We start from the raw sequence: 13,937 nt of genomic DNA on the forward strand, positions 1-13,937 counted from the left end.
TGTTTTTATTGATTTTTAGAGAGAGATGAAGGGAGATCATTGGTAACAAATATTGTCAATTGTTTTCCTTGAATTGACAAACTCACTTTATTCATTGTTGAGAAAATGCCTGCCTTATACCCATCAGTATAACCGTACTTTGTCAGTTCTTTTAAGTTAAAATGGTTCCATAAAAAAGTGACTAGTTCAGCTTGCAATTCAGTCATGCAAGTACTTTATCTGAGTTAACCATTGCTTTATTCAGTGGAAGTGCCCTCTGCATTTTTTCCATTTTGTCACATAGAAGTATTTAAAAGCATATACTTAGGAGTTGAGTACTAATATTAACTTATTGCTTCATCAGTATTCTTCATCAATATTGCTCATCAACATTCTTAAGGAAACTTTTTAATTTTTTAAAGTTGTATTTGCCTTTTAAAAATGTTTTTTATTGATTTGAGAGAGAGAAAGAGAGAGAGAGAGAGAGAGAGAGAGAGAGAGAGAAACATTGATTTGTTGTTTCACTTATTTATGCATTCATTGGTTGATTCTTGTATGTGCCCTGACCAGGTATTGAACCCACAACCTTGGCATATCAGAACAATGTTCTAACCAACTGAGCCACCCGGCCAGGGCCAGGAAGCTTTATATATGTAATATTTGTTTTTTTTAATTGATTTCAGAGAGGAAGGAAGAGGGGGAGAGAGAGAGAAACATCCATGATGAGAGAGAATCATGCATTGGCCGCCTCCTGCAAGTCCCCCACTGGGGATCGAGCCCACAACCTGGGCATGTGCCCTTGACCGGAATCGAACCTGAGACCTTTCAGTTCGCAGGCTGATGCTCTATCCACTGAGCTAAACCGGCCAGGGCTCTTTTATTTTTCTTTGCACGGATAAAATAATCCAGAGTTCAGCTTGGTTCCACTGCCTTGATTCACCCAGCAATTTCCCCCACCATTGCTTTTACACCATCAGCGCCCATGACAGCACAATGTAAAAGGCAAATCATGTCTGCGTATTATTATGACAATAGTTTTGCCCTCACCAGTTCCCTCAAAAGGTTTTAAGGATCCTACCCGCCCCGCACCCTGGGGTGGGGAGTAGTGGCAGGTGGCTTTGAGAATGGCTGAGTTAGATGGCATTTAATGGAAATTGGAATAAAAATGTTGCGAAGGGGCTTGTTGTGTGAGAACGTTAGCATAAACTTGTATGGTGGTAGGAACCAAATGCATAGTATGCTATGCACCTTTTAGTGACATCATTTTTCCCAGTCTTGAGCAATATTCAAAGTCACAAAGCCATGACCACGGAGGGTTCTTTGGAAATAAAATGCTTTCCCATTTTCTTCCTTTCCTTTTTTTTTTTTTTTTCTTCTTCCAAGAAAAGTTCCCTCTTCTTCGCCCACCAGTGCCAAATGTGGCGTTTCCCTTATTTCACGCTTTGTGTTTGGGAGGATAGGGTCCCTTGAGGGCCTTCCTCCATACGTCTATTTCTCAGGACGCTCCTTACTCTGAAAACCCTAGACCGGTGTCTAGTTCAAGCCCAGGCCAGTGGCTGGCAATGACCCAACCCTTGCCATGTAAATCCTCACTGAATGGCAGGAGACTCAAACTTAGCAGTTCATGGAATTGTAAGGTGAGCCCGGTTTCCCAGCCAATTATGACTCCATCTCAAGCCATAGCTGGGCCATTAATGTATTTTGGGCCTTGTCCTCTTTCATATCTTGCCAAACTCTGAGAGTCTACTGTATAGCTACTGGCAGCAGGCCTCTGCCAAAAACAGTCTATGAATGTATCATTTTACACCTCATTTTTCCTTGTTTCCCCCCGTGATGGCACCTTGCCTGTGTTTCTCTCCCACATCTTTCCACCCACTTAAAAAAAAAAATTATTCATTTAACTTATTCCTGCATTGTGATGTAGACTTTTGGCTTCTATCGTTCACTGGATTGTGAAAGAGCTGCTGAAGAATGAAAATGCTAATGTCTTCATATAGGGCCCTTCCTGTCTCCTTCGGTCCCTCTTACCGGTTGAGTTGTGTGCTCCCCAAATTCATATGTTGAAGTCTTCACCCCCAGAGTTTGAGGGGTCAGAATGGGACCTTATTTGGAGATAGGGTCATTACAGAGGTGCTCAAGTGAAAATGAGATCACTAGGGTGGGTGCTGGCCAGGCACATAACCCCCTGATATTCTGTCCCCTTATAAAATGGGGACATTGGGACACACACATACAGGGGGAACACCCCATGAAGATGGGAGGCGGTGATCAGGGTGATCATTCTACAAACCCAGAAGTGCCAGAGATTGCCAGCAACCCACCAAAAGCTAGCGGGGAGAGGCATGGACCTAGTCTCCCTCAGCCCTTGATGTCCAACGTCTAGCCTCCTGAACTGGGAGACGGTGCATTTTTGTGGTTCGTTTGTGGTGCTTGGTTGAGGCAGCCCCGAGAAACTAACGTCGGCCTCCAGGCTGACCGCTGTCTCTTGCGGCCCCTTGGTTCTGTGACTCACCTTGGACCTTCGTTTTACAGGTCACACCAGGAATGATCTCTCAGGGTGACCTGTGCCCCCACCGTGTGAGAGTCCCGCTCGGAGCAATGCTCCGTCAGTGCTCACACGAATAAGGAATGCAAGGTCGAGCATGGTGTCTCCTGGAAGGATGGAGAGATGGTATCGGACCCAGAGGCAGGCGGCTCCGTGTACCGGCCTCCATCCCTCCCTTTGCCATTCCTCCGCCCTGCATTGATTGGCGATGTTGAAATCCGACCGGCCTCCACTTGCTCCCCTTCCCTGTGGGGCAGGGAGCATGGAGCCAGCGTGGGGCGTATTTGACTTTATTTTTTCCAAGTGCTTTCTCCATGGGACCCTCCTGCGGGTTCCCAGCTGACCGCCTGTTTGCACCACACAGCTGGGAGAGGCGGCCAAGGAAAGCGAGCTGCTGGAATGCTCAAGGGCCCCGAAACATTACCCTCCGTGGTAGTTTGGTTCTTGCCAGGATGTCCTTGTAAAACTTTTATGAAGATGTTGTTGAACTTGCATCGGAGGCTGAAAATTGCTGTTAACTTTGCTAAGTCCCGTGTCCCCCAGGAATGTGGGGTGCTGAGGGAATGCCTCTGGGCCTCCCTGCTGGATGGGCGCTCGGCGGCAGCAGCTGCCTGGGCAGAAAGTTGAGCTGGATGGATGGATTAAGGGACATCAGCTAGGCCTTTGTTTAAAAATATTTAAAATATGTTTGAGCCTCCCTTTATCAACAAAGAATAGTTCCTTTCAGCGGAGAGAAGTCTTTCATTTCCATGTTTTTCTGCGATGTTGTTTGGTCCTTTTGTGGATTTGCGACTTCAGAAAAGTGTCCCCATTCACATTTTGGAAACCACGTACAAAAGACTCTGCGTGGTTATGTTCTATTTTGCTTAAGGGGGAAAGAGCAGTTTACTTCTGTCCGGAACAGAGTGTTTAGGAAGATAATCTTCTCTGGCTTGAGTTAATTTTTTCTCGTGCGGAGCTTTGATGATCAAAAACCCACACAAAAACGTGTTTGAGAATGTGTGTATGTAAAACTTCTTTGGAATTAAGAGTTAATGGAGTTATATTTCTAATGAGATTGAGCTTTGGAAGTTCCAAAGAAATAAACCAGAGAGGAGTATTAACCCACTCAAAAACCTTGACTATTTAGGGAGTTGGAGTAAAGGTAGCGTTTTCCTCAAATACGATCCAGGTTTTCTCCTTGTCTTCCTCCCAGATGATCACAGCGGTGTGTATCAGGTTTCTGCCTAACTTCAGATCGTTGGGCATTTGCCCGTTGTTGTTAGAAACCTGAGCTACTTCTCTGCATGCAGGCGGGGCCCCATTCATGTCAGAGTGCGTGGCTTAGACCCGGGTGTGAAGGGTGCGGGCCAGCGCTGGGTGGTGTGTGGCCTTTGCACACAGGTGCTGACAGGCAAGGCAAGGTGGGTGGAGGTCCCTGCTTCTTGGGTTGATTAGTACACGCTTCTTTTTAGAAACTGACCCTAGCCCTAACCCCCTGATATTCTGTGTCCTTAACCCAGATCATTCATCCAAATCATTTATCTCCACAAGTATTTGGCCAACTCTGGGTTATGGCTTTGCCCTCCAGCCGCTCGCTCAGCCACAGCTTGACATGGGGGAGGCCACAGCCTGTGAAAGATCAGTCTGGGGGATTATTAGTTGTCTCTTAAGGTTGCTTTAACATTGCTTGAGCGCCAAACCCTGACGTTTAGGGAAAGAGTGTGCTTACATTTCTTCCGTTTACGCCTTTCTGCTACAAGCATTCCTGATCTTCGTTGACTCCGGAGGCTGGAATCCGAGTGCAGAAGACGAAGGGGGCTTTGAATAGACATTCGGGGATATTTCTAAAGTTTCAGAGCTTGGATTGAGGTCAGTGATGCGCCACCGGTGACTGAGGCCCCGCTGTGTCCTGAAAGGCTATTTCTCTCCGGCCAGGCACGTGCCAGTCGTTAATCAGACATTTAACACATGGCACCTACGTCTGTTAGGTCGGGGCCTATGAACTTGCCATTTCTGCAAGTCAGAAATGGTTGACTATTGGCAGTTTGTCCTGGTCCTACCTGGAGTTCTCTAGAGAAGAGCAGGAAGCTGAGACCCATGCCTTGTGCTGGGCTGCCATTCTTGCCTGGGCACTTTCTTGTATGTGACATTGGGCGGGTCACCCACTCGCCGTACTGCAGTTTATTGCTCTGAAAATGAGGATGATTGTGGTACCACACCATAGAGTTGTGTTAAAGATGAGAGATAAATATGTCCATGCACTTAGAGTAGGGCATGGCACACAACACTCTATGTACTGCTGTTATAGATTATTTACTCATTCTTATGTCACCATCTCCGTTTCTGCCATATCTGTGTGTCGCCCTTTTAGTCATGTGTCTTTCTTTAAAGTGGCTACAATTCTAAAACTAGAAATAACTTATTTTGTTGATTCTTAGATGCCCTTTTTTTTTTTTTTTTGGTATCTTACCATCTCTGCTATTGAAATGTCTTCAAGTCCACAGCATGACCTAGTTTAATTTTTCCCTTGTCCACTCAAATATGTGATGGTCGATGGTATCTTAGATTTGATGACAAGGGTATTTTTTGAAGGAAATTTTATCAAGAATTTGTGCTGGTTATCTTTTCTAGTTCAGTAAAATGAATAAACATCTATTGTTTTTAAAAGGCCCCCCTGTGTACCACCGAGAATCCTCTGTGGATCGGCAGTGGCTCGTGGCCTACATTTTGGGAAACGCCAGTTGCCACGGGTGGTTTTCAGATCGCGTGTTGTGGAGCTGCTTCGGGGCCCTGCCAGGAGCAAGGACGCTGAAGGCGTAGCTGCGATCCTCTCCACCCAGTGGGGTCCTGCCTTTTGGCCGTCCTTTGTATTCGTTTTCCTTAAACATTGGTTTATAGAAAGGGCTTCCAGGACTAAACGTAGCTCGAAAACCAGCAATACGCCACCCTTCTCTTTAGTCCACTGAGGCATGGTCTGCTGTGATAACATTTCCTGTAATAATACCCGTAGACCTTCCTGTTAGATGCCAGCGTCTGAGGACATTTTTCAGATTTTCGGAGCAGCTTTTATTTTTTTCTTGATTTTCTTTTCTTTTTTAAAGCAGCAGCTTCTTCCATTGGATGAAACCCTGAGCTTCCTAGAAGCAAAGGGACCCCCTGACCCTCCTCGCCTTCCCTTTTCTGGGGCTGGTGCTTCCTCTGTGGCCCAGGGTGCAGCGTGGGGAAATGGAAGAAGCCCGTTTCGCCTTTCTCCTGAGAAAGAGAGCTTATCTACCACGATAGGGGCCCGTCTTTCAGTCTTTTGAAGTCACCTCTTGAACCTTGAACTGAGCAAAAAAGTTGCTTAATTGCCCAAAGCAGTATGTGAGGTTAGCGTGGAAGACTTCGCACATTCCTTCTCTAACTTTATCTCGGAGCGAGCTGAGAACTGCGCACGGCATTCCTGCTGGTGGAGACCTCCCTGGGCAGGAGGGCATCCTGGAGAGGCGGGAGGGGCTCCATCCCTGCAGGCCTGGGGTATAAATAGTGCCAGAAGGCTTTGGAATCAGGCCAGGTCACTTCTGGAGGAAAAATGGGGCCTAACAGCCATGAACTCTCTTCACCCCCAAATGTCTTTAGCCCTAGGGTCTTAGCAGCCAAGTGGGGGCCAGGGGCACCAGGAGTCTCCCCTGGCACTTTCTCCTTCCTGGGCATCTTGAAGGTGGATTTGAATGGGAACTAGATGGTAATGTGCGTATTGTGCAGAACACACGGCTTTCTGTTCAAGGCCGCCGGCATTTGGAAATCGAATTATAGAGCAGTGTAGACTTACAGGTAGCATCTTTGGGTTTATTCCCACCCCAGGCTTATGGTTTGGAGCCAGGACAGTGCTTTCCAAATCCTGTCTTTGACGAGAGTCTTTCTAGTTCTGAGGTTTTGCCTGGGTGGCACTGGTTGCACGATAAGACTCACAGTTACAGAATTCCAACCTGACGGGTTATCATCTGGAGCCACTCCAGAGTGGGATCCTTGGTCTGGCTCTTCACAGTGTCACAAGCAGCGCCTGTCAAGGCGCATGTCACCTAGAGGGTGCTCAGTCCATTTATTTAACGAGTTTGTAAACTTACAAATTGCTTTCTGATTAGATAACGATGTTCAGTCTCTCTGAGACCTGGCCTGTTGTACCGCGTCTCGCGAGATTGTACACTGCATCCCTGAGGCTGTGCCATGCTTGCAGGTGGAAACACGTGTGTGTTGTGCCCAGTTTGGGAGTATGGAGAATTGGTGGTGGCGGGAGTCCAGAAGGATGCTTTGAAAAGTGAAGGACTCTGCCCTAGGCGGTTTGGCTCAGTGGATAGAGCATTGGCCTGGGGACTGAAGGGTCGCGGGTTCGATTCCGGTCAAGGGCATGTACCTTGGCTGTGGGCACATCCCCAATAGGGAGTGTGCAGGAGGCAGCTGATCGATGCTTCTCTCTCATCGATGTCTCTAACCCTCTATCCCTCTCCCTTCCTCTCTGTAAAAAAAAATCAATAAAATATATTTAAAAAAAAAAAGAAAAGTGAAGGACTCTACTGTCCAGTTGTTAGTAAGAGCTGAGGTGACAATGCATTGGAATGAGTTTTGTCTTTGCTGAAACATACTAACTAACTGGTTGACCTCTCAACAAGTATTTGAGTGCCTGCTAGGCAGGCGGTAAGTCACTGACAGGTGGATTTAGAGGTGTATAAAACAGTTGGTTTACTTTTGTGTCCCTCAAGTCCAGAGAATGATTAAAAAGTCATTTATTTTATGATACGTGACTCAGGAGCATCGTGGGGGCAGAGGGGCGGTTTGAACGTGGGTCCTGGTGACTGGGGATGTGACCTGAGCTCCTCCTCCTCATACAGAGGCAGCCATCTCTGTCTGGTCCGCCGCACAGAGGGTGCAGCAGGCATGACCTGTGTTAAGTGTAAAGACGGTCCACCCTAAAGTGTGCCCCCCTCACGGCGGGAGAGGATGGCGGAGTGGCCCTGGGGGATGGATACGAGGACACCAGGAGCCTCAGCTGTCTTTGGTTCTCCTCTCCTCTCCGGGTACCAGTTCACCCAGTGCCCTTTACTTGGCAGATTTCCCAGTTTGGCTTCTTAATTAGCTCCAGGTCAGCATGTGTCTGTCCGTTCCAAACGGAACGAATTGCATCGGGCACATGGTGTCCTTGCATCTCAGCACGGACTAGATGGTACTCGGGGAGCATGGCGAAGTGAGAGCCGGCCTCTGCACCAGAGGAGGCCACGCCCTGGAGGAGAGAGAGCACACTCTTTGGGGATTTCTCACCGATCACAAGTGTTGGTGAAAACGGCCTTTTGTGCACTCACTGTCCTGTCCTTTCCGAGGGAGGGTTGAGTTGCTTCTCCAAGTTCGTCTTGCAGCCACTGGGGTGAGGATTCTGATTTTATTGTAAGGCTAGAGCTCAGAAACAAGAAAACCCAAGCTGGTCTTCTTGCAGGAAGTAGGAAGCCCTCTTCCATGAGCCTCTGGCCCAGCAGCAACCAGGCTCCCCGTGGGTGCTGACCCCTTAGCTGTGAACGAGGCAGGTGGATGCATGCTTTGCCCTCTGACTGTCATACCTCTTAGAGATTAACCAAAGGATGTATATGCATATAGGTATAACTCGTGGGCACAGACAATAGCGTAGTGAAGGCCTGGGGAGGAGGGCAATGGGAATAAAAAGGAGACATCTGTAATACTTTCAACAATAAAGGTAAATTAAAAAAAAATAACGAAAGAGATAATTTAGCGACGTGGTCAGAAGGAAATGGCAGCGTGTTCACCTTCGGGCCCGCCTTGCTGTCTCTCCTGAAATCAGGGCGTTTTCTGTTCAGAGTTTTCGCTCCCACGGGGCCGCTGTAACCAAATGCCACAGGCTGGTTAGCTTATAAACGACAGAAATTTAGTTCTTACTGTCCTGGAGGCCGGAGGTCTGAGATGAGGGTGCCAGCGTGGTTGGGTGAGGCCCTCTTCCAGGTGGCAGACTTCTGGTGGTGTCTTCACATGCAGAAGAGGGAGGCTAGGGAGCCCTGTGGAGCCCCTTTTATAATAAAGCCGCTAATCCCGTTTGTGAGGGGTCCATTCTCACGACTGAAGCACCCCCACCCCCCCAGGCCCCACCTCATACCATCACCTTTTGGGGTTAGGATTTCAATATAGGAATTGGGGCGGGGGGAACCCACACAAACATCCAGACCATAGCAGAGCCCACTGCCTGCCAGGCTCCTGCTTGCTCCAACCCCCCCTCTTGGAGGGTTCCCCTGCAATTCCATGGTTAGGGTTTCCCATCGGCTCCTTTCCTGCGGCTGTCCCCAGTCTTTCTAAGTATAGAGGACAGTATCCCTCTCGGCTTCGGCCTGGTGACTCACTTGAGTGCATTGTCCCCCTTCCCTTGACGATGCTGCCGTTTATTTTTTGTGATGTCAGACTTCGCCATTGGACATGCGTGATCTCATTTGACCCAGAGCCAGTGATTGACACCTCCCCTCCCCGCCTCTCCCCTTCCAACTTGGGAGAGAATACACTTGCAATAGTTAAGCTTAGAAGAGCCCCAAACCAGGTAGGTGTTTAGAGGCGGGAGCAGAGACAGTGAACGCTGGAGGATTCTGGAAAGATCACATGGAGGCAGTGAGGCTAGAGGGGGACTACAGTGAACAGGCGTGGCAGGAAACGGGGCATAAAGAATTGGAAGGGATTTCGGTGAGATTATGATGACATCTTGCTCGTAGGTAGCATTTGATACTCTTGAACGTTCTTTACCTTGTCTGTGAATTAGATGGGGCAGGTGGTTAAGCCCTCTGAATTGCTGAGAAATGGCGGGCCAGAGAGAAAGAGTTATTTGCTCAGGAGCACACAGTGAGATTAGTGGTCGCCTGAGCTTCTGACCCCGGCTATCTCGAGTTTCCTGTGTCACCTGACCACCCACTGGTCTCTGACCCCAGAACACCTTCATTACTGGTTTCCTGCTGCGTTTTGTTTTGTTCCGCACTGCATGGTGCTATTAAAACAAAATCGTTTTAAAACAACATTTCCCCTGCAACCTCTAGCATCAAACACTTTAAAAAAAATCTAGATTTGAGCAGGTCCTCACTTTAATTGGTTTCTTTTAAGAAAATTTGAAAAGGAACAGGGACTTTTTTTTCCCCCCCTTCCTTGAGATTGTAGGGATGTAATAGATTTCAGAGTCCAAAGTTAACATAGCAGTCCCTAGCCAGCTGCAACTACTGACATTTACATGAATTAAAATGAATTAAAACTTACAATTCAGTCCCCCAGTTGCAATAGCCACGTGTGGTTCTTGGCGCCTAGATGGCCAGTGCAGAATTTTAGAACCTCACCAGCATTGCAGAAGGTTCTGCTGGGTAACTCTGATCCCTCCAGAACCTCTGACCCTTTGTCATCTCGAACCTCTAATTTCTCAAGAACCTCTGACCTCACAAAGCAGGCTTGGAGTGCGAAGGGATATGATGATGGCGTCTGTGGTCATGTTCTTACATTTTCTGGTCCATCTCCCGAAAAGACACGACCAGGCGCTTGTTTTTCACAGAGAGGGGAAACCTCCAACTTGACCTGTTCTACCAAGCCTTGTCCTGGTGCTCCTGGGTTGGGCAGCATGCCACAATAGAATGTAGAACCAGGGTGTTATCATTTGTTCCATATTTACATACGGCGTGCTACCTGTGCCATTAGTGGTGCGTATGTACATGGTCACCTGTGGGTGGATCAGCCCATTGAGTGTGCAGCTATGAGCCTGTATTGGGGAGGCACGGGGGGAGGACAGCTGTAGCCCCAAACGCTCCTACACGAAGGCATGAGCTGCCACGTTGCTGCCTCTACCCTGAAGAACGTTACTCCGTTTGTAAGTTCTGTGCGTCTGCAAGCATAAAACCCCGTGACAGGTAAGGGACTGCTCCTAGTTCAAGGGCGGCATCGAGTTAAGTCAGTTTGCGCGCAGTGGCGTATACTGTGACTGTCAGAAGGGCGAGGCAAGGAGGGCCCCCGTACGTCTCAGCAGGTACATCGCCTCTGACTGGATGGTGAGACAGCCCGAGGGCTCTGCTCTAGATTTTAGTCATTTTTCTCTTCCACCAAAGTTAGGGTTTAGGACACAATGGAGAAGAGCCATGTTCGGCCTAGCTGTCTAGAAAAGGCATTGTCTTTTTTGGGGTTTCCAGGGATATTATTGGGGTTATTGGCTCATATTGGGTTGTCCGTGACCCAGTTCTGAGTTAGATCTGAATCAGAAAAGGAAAGTCCCCTTTTTTTTCCCCTCCAGTAGGTGCATCATGTGTTTATGAATTAAAATACATCTGCGTAGTCATAGGCTGTTGGTGATGAGCGAGTGGTTAGCAGTGGGATGCTTGTGACTTTTGGTTGGGTTGTGTTGCTCCACGGTAAAGTTGTTGACTCCCTTTTTAGAATGCTGTCTTTGTTCTTGCCCTGAATTCATCAACTTCTTTTTTTTTTTTAAACAAACAAACACTTATTTGAGGCATTCTGATACAATAAACCAGCCATTTAAAGGTTCAGTGTAAGGAGTTTTGACAGGTGTATATATATCTGTGACATCAACACCACCATTAAGATAGGGAACTTCATCACCCCTGAAAGTCGCTTGTTCTCTGGCAGTCCATCTCTCCCTCCGCCCCCGCCCTCACAAGCACTGATCTGCTTCCTGTCACTGTAGATACGTTCATATTGCCTGGGATTCTGTGCAAATGCAAACAGGCATTATGTGCCCTTTTTGAGAGAAGGGCGGGAGGAAGTCCGGGTTATTTTATTCCGCATGACGTTTTTGAGGTTCATTCATGTTGTGTAGCATGTTTCTGTGATTGGTTGCTCTTTCTTGCTGAGTAGTATTCCTCTGTGTGATGCCCCACATTTGATGTGTCCGTTTACTTATTGATGAACATCGGGCTGTTTCCACTTTATTTTACAAATAAAGCTGCTGTGCCTATTTGAGTACCAGATTTGTGTAGACCAGTGTTTTCGCTTCTCTTGTGTAAATGCCTCGGGGTGGACTAGCTGGGTCACCCGGAAAGTGTACGTTTTACTTTATCAAAAACTGCCGAACTGTTTTCCATAGTGACCGGGCCACTTTGCACTCCCAGACGCAGCGTCTGAGAGTTCCTGCTGTTGCAAGACTTGGCTGACGCTTTGCATTATCAGTCTTTTCGTTTCATCCATTCTTGTGGGCACGCAGCAGTATCTTCTTCTTGCTTTACTTTTCATTTCTCTAATGTCGAATGTTGAGAGTCTTTTCATGTGCTTATTGGCCTTCTCTGTCTCTTCTTTGTGACGTCCCTGTTCAAATTTTTTTTACCCATTTTTGTTCCTATTATTGAGCTTTAAGAATTCTTTTTATATTCTGGATAATAGTCTTCAGTCTTGTTTTGTGTCTTTGTAGTCAGGTAAGAAGGCCTAAAATTCATTGTAATGTTTAAAACTGAACTCATTCCAAAACAAACCTATTCTATTATTCTTCCTTATCTCAGGTAATGGTGTTCTTTTAGGGGTGGAGGGAGAGACAACAAGAGATCATCATTTTTATGAATTAAATTTTTCCCCCACTGTGCGTTTTAACGGAAAATATTAAAACAGCTTCACTAGCAATGAATTATAAAACTTTGATAATTAAGTTGTACTACCATTTATGAGGCATATATTCATTATTTTTGTAGACCTGAAAGAAACTTTGCGTACTTGTATTTTCTGTTCTCCACTTCAGAGAAAGATTATGAAGAGGTTTAAAATCTGTATAAGTCAAAGCCCACCTGAGAAGTGAAAATATAAAGAGAAAAAATTTATACACAGCTGTACCGTAAGAGCATTGGTGGTTTGTCGCTCATGGTTTGGGTATGAAAATTTAGCTCATCTCATACGATATGAAAGCAGGTGCAATGGTAAAGCTGAATCATAAGACCCCCCCCAATCAATTTAAAAAAATATATTTTTATTGATTTCAGAGAGGAAGGGAGAGGGGGAGAGAGATAGAAACATCAGTGATGAGAGAGTCATTGATTGGCTTCCTCCTGCACACCCCACACTGGGGATCAAGCCCGTAACACGGGCATGTGCCCTGCCTGACCAGAAATCAAACTGTGACCTCCTGGTTCATAGGTAGATGCTCAGCCACTGAGCCACGCTGGCCGGGCCCCAGTCAGTTATTTCTAGCACGCCTCTTAATTTTTCTTTCCCCTGGTTTCTTGTCTTCGGTGCCTGAGTCTTGAACGGGTAACCACTTGAGGGGGTGCCGTAGAGGAAGTGTCAGCAAACATGAAAAAGCAAATTCGGCCATAACTGTATAGATAGTCCACCTGAACTGTTCAGCCACTACCCATAGATAAATCCAACTGTTGCCGAAAAAAGGCTAATTCCCCGAGACATCTGTTCAGCTAGCTTCTGGCCCTTATAACCATTTGCATGGGCAGCCAGCGCAGATGCTCCTGCATGGCTGGCTGAGGAGGTGGGCTGCAGAGTGCTGGCTTCCGGCAGCGAGATGAGGGCAGCTGCAACTCAGGGAAGGTCGGGTTTGGGGACTGGTCCTGGGCACAGCTTGGAGAGCCGACCAGGCTGAGTAGTGTGATGGCCACTGCCCCGGAAGCGGATCTATGGATTACATTTTTTAAAAAAATTATTTTTATTGAATGTAGAGAGGAAGGGAGAGGGATAGAGAGAGATAGAAACATCAATGATGAGAGAGAATCATTGATCAGCTGCCTCCTGCACCTCCCCCTACTGGGGATTGAGCCCGAAACCCAGGCATATGCCCTTGGCCGGAATCGAACCTGGGACCCTTCAGTCCACAGGCTGACGCTCTATCCACTGAGCCAAACTGGCTAGAGCTGGATTACATTTTTTGAAGTTGGAACATTTTAAAGGATTTTGCTGCATATGTCATCATACTTGGTGTAAATTTGTGTTCCTTTTTTCAAAATACTAAGTCAAATCAAATTAAAAAAATATATATATTTTATTGATTTTTTACAGAGAGGAAGGGAAGAGGATAGAGAGTTAGAAACATCGATGAGAGAGAAACATCGATCAGCTGCCTTCTGCACACCTCCTACTGGGATGTGCCTGCAACCAAGGTACATGCCCTTGACCGGAATCGAACTTGGGACCTTTCAGTTTGTTTTTATTATTATTATCACTGGTGTTTTAGTGCCAGGCATTGCTTTGCAACGTGTGCTATCTCTAACCCTCACAACAGCCTTGTAATGTCAGCATTGGACTTCTTATGTGTGGATGAGAAAACTGAGATGGAAAGAATTCATCCGTGCCAAGGAGGCACTGGTCTGCATGGCTTCAGGCTTCGCTCCTTGCCCTGGATGCCACTGGATTACCCTGCATTCTCTTTGGAACAGGCCCCGGGAAGTCCTCTTCACCTAAAGCTTTGGTGCAGTCAGAGTGAGGTGGAAGC

The 13,937-nt window shown here is 47.0% G+C and overlaps 1 protein-coding gene and 1 pseudogene across 3 annotated transcripts in view; one reads left to right on the forward strand and one right to left on the reverse strand.

Annotated features, from left to right (window-relative positions):
- The window catches only part of ZNRF3 (zinc and ring finger 3), a 136,489-nt gene that overhangs the window by 51,694 nt on the left and 70,858 nt on the right, over positions 1–13,937 (forward strand). The gene's annotated exons all lie outside the window — the stretch shown is intronic.
- On the reverse strand, positions 10,979–12,966 carry LOC307093974 (signal peptidase complex subunit 1-like; annotated as a pseudogene). The gene has a single exon. The product of its transcript is annotated as a signal peptidase complex subunit 1-like (transcript).

This window comes from Cnephaeus nilssonii, assembly GCF_951640355.1.
Source record: "Cnephaeus nilssonii genome assembly, chromosome: 22".
Classification (NCBI taxonomy): Eukaryota; Metazoa; Chordata; class Mammalia; order Chiroptera; family Vespertilionidae; genus Cnephaeus; species Cnephaeus nilssonii.